Source organism: Physeter macrocephalus, chromosome 8, assembly GCF_002837175.3.
Source record: "Physeter macrocephalus isolate SW-GA chromosome 8, ASM283717v5, whole genome shotgun sequence".
Lineage (NCBI taxonomy): Eukaryota > Metazoa > Chordata > Mammalia > Artiodactyla > Physeteridae > Physeter > Physeter macrocephalus.
The window spans coordinates 63,791,595-63,797,939 of record NC_041221.1 but is presented as its reverse complement, the minus strand read 5'-3'; positions in this window follow the sequence as shown (position 1 = coordinate 63,797,939).

The window sequence follows — 6,345 nt, the reverse complement described above, 5'->3', positions numbered from 1 at the left end:
TTTTAGTGGAGACCTTAGGGTTTTCAACATAAAGTATCAGGTCATCTGCAAATAGTGACAGTTTTACTTCTTCTCTTCTAATCTGGATGCCTTTTATATCTTTTCCTTTTCTGATTGCTGTGGCTAGGACTTCCAATACTATGTTGAATAAAAGTGGTGAGAGTGGGCATCCTTGTCTTTCTCCTGATCTTTGAAGAAAAACTTTCAGCTTTTCACTGTTGTGTATGTTATCTGTGAGTTTGTCATTAATGGCCTTTATTATGTTGAGCTATGTTCCCTCTATATCCACTTTGCTGGAAATTGTTATCATGAATGCTGAGGAATTTTGTTAAAAGCCTTTTCTGTATCTAGTGAGATGATCATGTAATTTTTATCCTTTGTTTTGTTAATGTGGTGTATCACATTGGTTGATTTATGGATATTGAACCATCCTTTCTTTCCTAGAGTAAATTTCATCTGATCATAATATATGATCCTTTTAATGTATTGTTGAATTTGCCTTGCTAATATTTTGTTGAGGATTTTTGCATATCTGTTCACCAGGGATATTAGTCTGTAATTTTCTTCTTTTGTAGTGTCTTTGTCTGGTTTTGGTATTAGGGTGATGCTGGCCTCATAGAATGAGTTTGAAAGCATTCCTTTCTCTTCAGTGTTTTTGGAATGGTTTAAGAAGGATAGTTACTAACTTTTTAAAAAATCCTTGGCAGAATTCCCCTGTGATGCTGTCTTGTCTTGGAAATTAGCATGCTGGCAGTTTTTTGATTACTGTTTCAATTTCATTACTAGTATTTGGTCTGTTCATATTGTCTATTTCTTCCTGATTCAGTCTTTAAAAATTGTGTATTTCTAGGAATTTATCCATTTCTACTAGTTGTCTAATTTGTTGGCATATAATTGTTTGCAGTAATCTCTTATGATCCTTCATATTTCTATGATGTCATTTGTAACTTCTCCTCTTTTATTTATGATTTTATTTATTTGGGCCCTCTCTTTTTTGCTTGATGAGTCTGGCTAAAGGGTTATCATCTTTGTTTCTTTTCAAAAAACCAGCTCTTAGTTTCATTGATCTTTACTATTTTTATTGTCTCTATTTCATTTATTCCCACTCTGATAGTTATTATTTCTTTCCTTCTACTAACTTTAAGCTTTGTTCTGTTTTTCCAGTTCCTTTAGGTGTAATGTTAGGTTATTTATATGAGATTTTTCTTGTTTCTTGAGGTGAGCCTGTATCATTATGAACATCCCTCTTAAAACAGCTTTTGCTGTGTCCTATAGATTTTAGAAAGTTATGTTTCCATTTCCATAGGTCTCAAATATTTTTTGATTTCCTCTTTGATTTCTTCATTGACCTATTTTTTTTAGTATCATGTTGTTTAGTCTTCAAGTGTTTGTGTTTTTTCCAGTTTTCTTCCTGTAATTGATTTCTAGTTTCATACCATTGTGGTTGGAAAAGATGCTTGTTATGACTTCAGTCTTCTTAAATTTATTGAGACTTTTTTGTGGCCTAGCACATGAGAACATTCCATGTGCACCTATCTTGGAGAATGTTCCGTGAGTACTTAAAAAATCATGTATTCTGCTACTTTTGGATGGCAAGTTCTTAGGTATCTATTAAGTCCATCTTGTTTAATATGTCATTTAAGGACAGTGTTTCCTTATGAAGTTTCTCTCTGCATGATCTGTCCATTGATGTAAGTGGGTTATTAAAGTCCCCTAATATTATTATATTAATGTCAATTTATCTCTTTATTCCTATTAATACTTACTTTATGTGCTCTTATGTAAAATACATATGTTTGTGAATACTATATCCCCTTCCTGGATTTCCCTATTTCTAATTATGTAATGTCCTTCTTTGTCTTTTGTTATAGTCTTTGCCTCAAAGTCTATTTTGTCTGATATAAGTATTGCTGCCCAGCTTTCTTTCCATTTTTATTTGTATTGGGTATTTTTATCCATCCCCTCACTTTCAGTCTATGTGTGTCTTTAGCTGTGAAGTGAGTCTTTTGAAGGCAGTGCATAGATGGGTCTTTTTAAAAATCCATTCAGCCACCCTGTATCTTTCGATTGGGGCATTAACTCATTTGCGTTTAAAGTGACTACTGATAGGCAAGGACTTATTGCCATTTTTTCACTGTTTTCTGGTCGTTTTTGTGGTTCTACTTGGTTCTTCTTTTAGTCTCTTCCCTGTGGTTTGATGATTTTCTTTAGTGTTATGTTTGGATTCCTTTTCCTTTGTGTTTTGTGTATCTATTGTAGGTTTCTGGGTTTTGGTCGCCATAAAGTTTGTATATATTGACCTATATGTATTTGTTTTAAGCTGATGAGTCATTTAAGTTCAATCACATTCTAAAAGCTCTACATTTTTTTTACTCCTATCCACATTTTATGTTTTTGACATCATAGTTCACATCTTTTTCTGTATCTCTTGACTACTTATTGTAGTTATAGTTGACTGTATAACTTTTGGTCTTTTAGCCTTGATACTTATTAAGTCGTTGATCCTCTGCCTTTACTATTTATTTGCCTTTTACTAGTGAGATTTTTTCTTCGTATATTTTCTTATATCTTGTTATGGCTTTTTCTTTTTCCCTTAAAGGTGGCTTTTTAACATTTCTTTTAAGGCTGGTTTAGTGGTGATGGACTCTTTTAGTTTTTGCTTTTCTTGGAAACTGTATCTTCCTTCACTTCTGAATGGTGACCTTGCCAGGTACAGTATCCTTGGTTGTCGTTTTTTTCTTTTTAGCATTTTGAATATATAATGCTACTCCCTTTGGCCTGCAAAGTTTCTGCCAAAAAATCAGCTGATAGCCTTATGGGGGTTCCCTGCTTTTCTCTACCTGACTTTAAAATTATCTCTTTATCTTTAATTTTGTCATTTTAATTATGATATGTCTTGGTGTGGATCACTTTGGGTTCATCTTTGGAACTCTCTGTGCTTCCTTGACCTGGTTATCTGTTTCCATCCCCAGATTGGGAAAGTTTTCAGCCATTATTTTATCAAATACATTTCTACCCTTTTCTCTTTCTCTCTCTTCTCCTTCTGGAACCCCTATAATGTGAATGTTAGTATGCTTGGTGCTATCTCAGAGGTCCCTTAAACTATTCTTTTTATTAAAGACTTTTTTCTTTTTGCTCTTCTAATTAGGTGATTTTTTTCTATTCTGTCTTTCAGGTCACTTATGCATTCTTCTATATTACCTAATCTGCTGTTGATTCCCTCTAGTGTATTTTTGATTTCAGTTATTGTATCATTCAGCTATAATTATTTTTAAATATATTTTAAAATTATTTATTGAAGTTCTCATTGAGTTCCTCTCTTCTTTTTCTCAGTTTGTGGAGTATTTTTGTGACCATTTCTTCAAACTCTTTTATCAGGTAAATTACATATCTCCATTTCATTAGGGTTCCGCCCCCTCTCCTGGGGTTAACTTGCTCTTTATTTAGAACGTATTCTTCTGTCTTCCTATTTTGTTTCATTTTCTATGTTTGTCTCTATGAATTGGGCAGAATAGTTACCTCTCCTGGTCTTGAAGGTGTGTCCTTGTGTGAAAGTGTCCCTATGCAGACTGCATGTGCCCAGTGACTTCAGCAAGAAGGCTGGAGCTGAATTAGATGCAGACAGAGGCTTCTCTTGGGGCACACCAAGGGCTGCTGCCTTGTCTGGAAGCTGCTGGAGCCTGAGCCTGGCATGGGCCAGGGCTTCTCCCAGGGCCCATCAAGGGCCACTGCATTGGTGAGTGGGGCTGTAGCTGGAGCACAGCCCAAGCTGGGGGTTTCCTGGGGCGTGCTGGGACAGAATCTTGCTTGGTCTGAAGGCTGGTGTTGGCAGGCTGGTTAGAGTGCCAGGTGCTTTTCAATCTTCTGCCTCTGTGCTGGGACTCAGAGTGAGTAAGTTTTTGTGTACACCCTTTAAGATTGGAGTTTTGATTTCCTACATCCCTCCAGCTCTCCCAGTCATAAGCCCTACTGGTTTTTATAACCCACTATGGGGGCCCATCTTCCTAGTACTGGTCCTCAGGGCTGGGGTGCCCAATGCGGGGATTGAACACTTCATTCCTTAGGGAGGTCCTTTGAGTTTATGATATCCCCTTCAGCTTCTGGGTTGCCTATGGGTCCTGACTAGATAGCATCTCTGTCCCTCTTACCCATCTCAATGTGTTTTTTCCTTTGTATCCTTAATTGTAGAAGAGCTACTCTGCTAATCTTTAGGTTGTTCTCGGAGAGAGTTGTTCTATATGTAGTTGTAGTTTTGGTGTGTCTGTGGGAGGAGATGAGCTCAAGGTCTAACTACTTTACATCTTGATTGCCTCCACAAATGATCATTTAAATCATGAATTAAATCTAGATTTTTGGTAAAGAAAATCTTTATATATTATAAATCTTTATAATAGAATAGTCTAGGCATATCCTGGATTCATGTTGCAAACTTACCTCCTGTCATGAAGATATGAGAAATTTACTTTTCCTTTGGATAAAGGCAACTAGCAAACAGATGGTTATCCCAATTACAAGGTGAATTTAAGATGAACTATGTGCGGCAAATAGTGCTGTCAAGTCCTCTTACTTGAGGACTAGATATCATTTATCCAGAGAATATGTATGGAATGGGTTGTATCTGCTTGGCTACATACAATGGTGAGATTTACTTTTGTCTTTGTAATCTCTTAATGGATTTCCTGGGATATGCATCATATTCTGGTTTAAAGCTCATTCAGTAATAAAACTGTTTCTTTATCTAAAACACATAGTCTAAGCATAAAGCAATTATTTATTATTTCTATATCAGGTGGGAAAAAAACTAACACTTTTCTTAATTTTAGCTTTTTTATTATATTAAATAGTATTACCATTTGTATTTACTTTATCACAAGATATATTTTTCTTTATCATATATCTTTATAGAAAACCTAGTAATATTCCTGTGTGACTGGTGGATTAATTTTACATATATCAGTCTAGAAAAGTGAATGCCAGTGTAAGGTATGAGTGAAATCTATAAAATACATATTGCAGTTCTTAGGCTAATTAATTAAATGCTAGGCAGTGCAGGGGTATATTTTCTAGAACATTTTCTCTGACTAGAACCACTGAGTAAAACACATTACTATAGTGATGACTAATAAATACTTACCATCTTTAAAATTGTTTAAGCTCCCCAGTAATATTTCCAAATACAAGAATTACTAGGTAAGATGTTTAACAGATGCATGCTACTTTTGTTTTCCAGCTAAATGCTCCAACTAATTTCCTGGCAGTCATCACGTTCAGTGCTTACAATATCATCAACATTATTGTTGATATTTAAAATATAACCAAAAATACCCTGGTCAGATAATTTTTATTTTCTTCAAATAATAGGCTTGTTGTTTGTTTTCCTCTATTTCCCTTCCCAGAAAATCATCTAACCCTGATGAATGGATTTTTAAAAATGGACATTTGGATACTTATCTTGATTTTTTCCTGTTCATATTTTATAAACCTTGTTTTCTTTTAATTCAATGAGAAGGAGAGATGGAATGCATTACTCCAAATCACTCCTCCCCTCTGATGATTAAGACTTGCTTTTAAGTAAAGTTCATTATACTTCTCTCTGTTTTGTCTTAGGTTTATTTCTTTCTGTGGAGCTTCTTATTCCCCTCCTACAAAATACACTTCTGGAGGGCCACCAAATCACTGTATGTGTCCAGACCTGTATGAATTACAGAAATGGACAGGTTGGTTCAAGTTGGGGCCTGGTTACATATATTTTTTTTAACATCTTTACTGGAGTATAATTGCTTTACAATGTTGTGTTAGTTTCTGCTTTATAACAAAGTGAATCAGTTATACATATACACATGTCCCCATGTCTCTTCCCTCTTGCATCTCTCTCCCTCACACCCTCCCTATCCCACCCTTCTAGGTGGTCACAAAGCACGCGAGCTGATCTCACTGTGCTATGCAGCTGCTTCCCACTAGCTAGCTCTTCTACATTTCGTAGTGTATATATGTCCATGCCACGCTCTCACTTTGTCCCAGCCTACCCTTCCCCCTCCACGCATCCTCAAGTCCACCATCTAGTTGGTCTGTGTCTTTATTCCCATCTTGCCCCTAGGTTTCTCATGACCATTTCTTTTTTTTTTTCGTTTTAGACTCCATATATATGTGTTAGCATACGATATTTGTTTTTCTCTTTCTGACTTACTTTACTCCGTATGACAGACTCTAGGTCCATCCACCTCACTGCAAATAACTCAATTTTTTTCGCATTATGGCTGAGTAATATTCCATTATATATATGTGCCACATCTTCTTTATCCATTCATCTGTTGATGGACACTTAGGTTGCTTCCATGTCCTGGC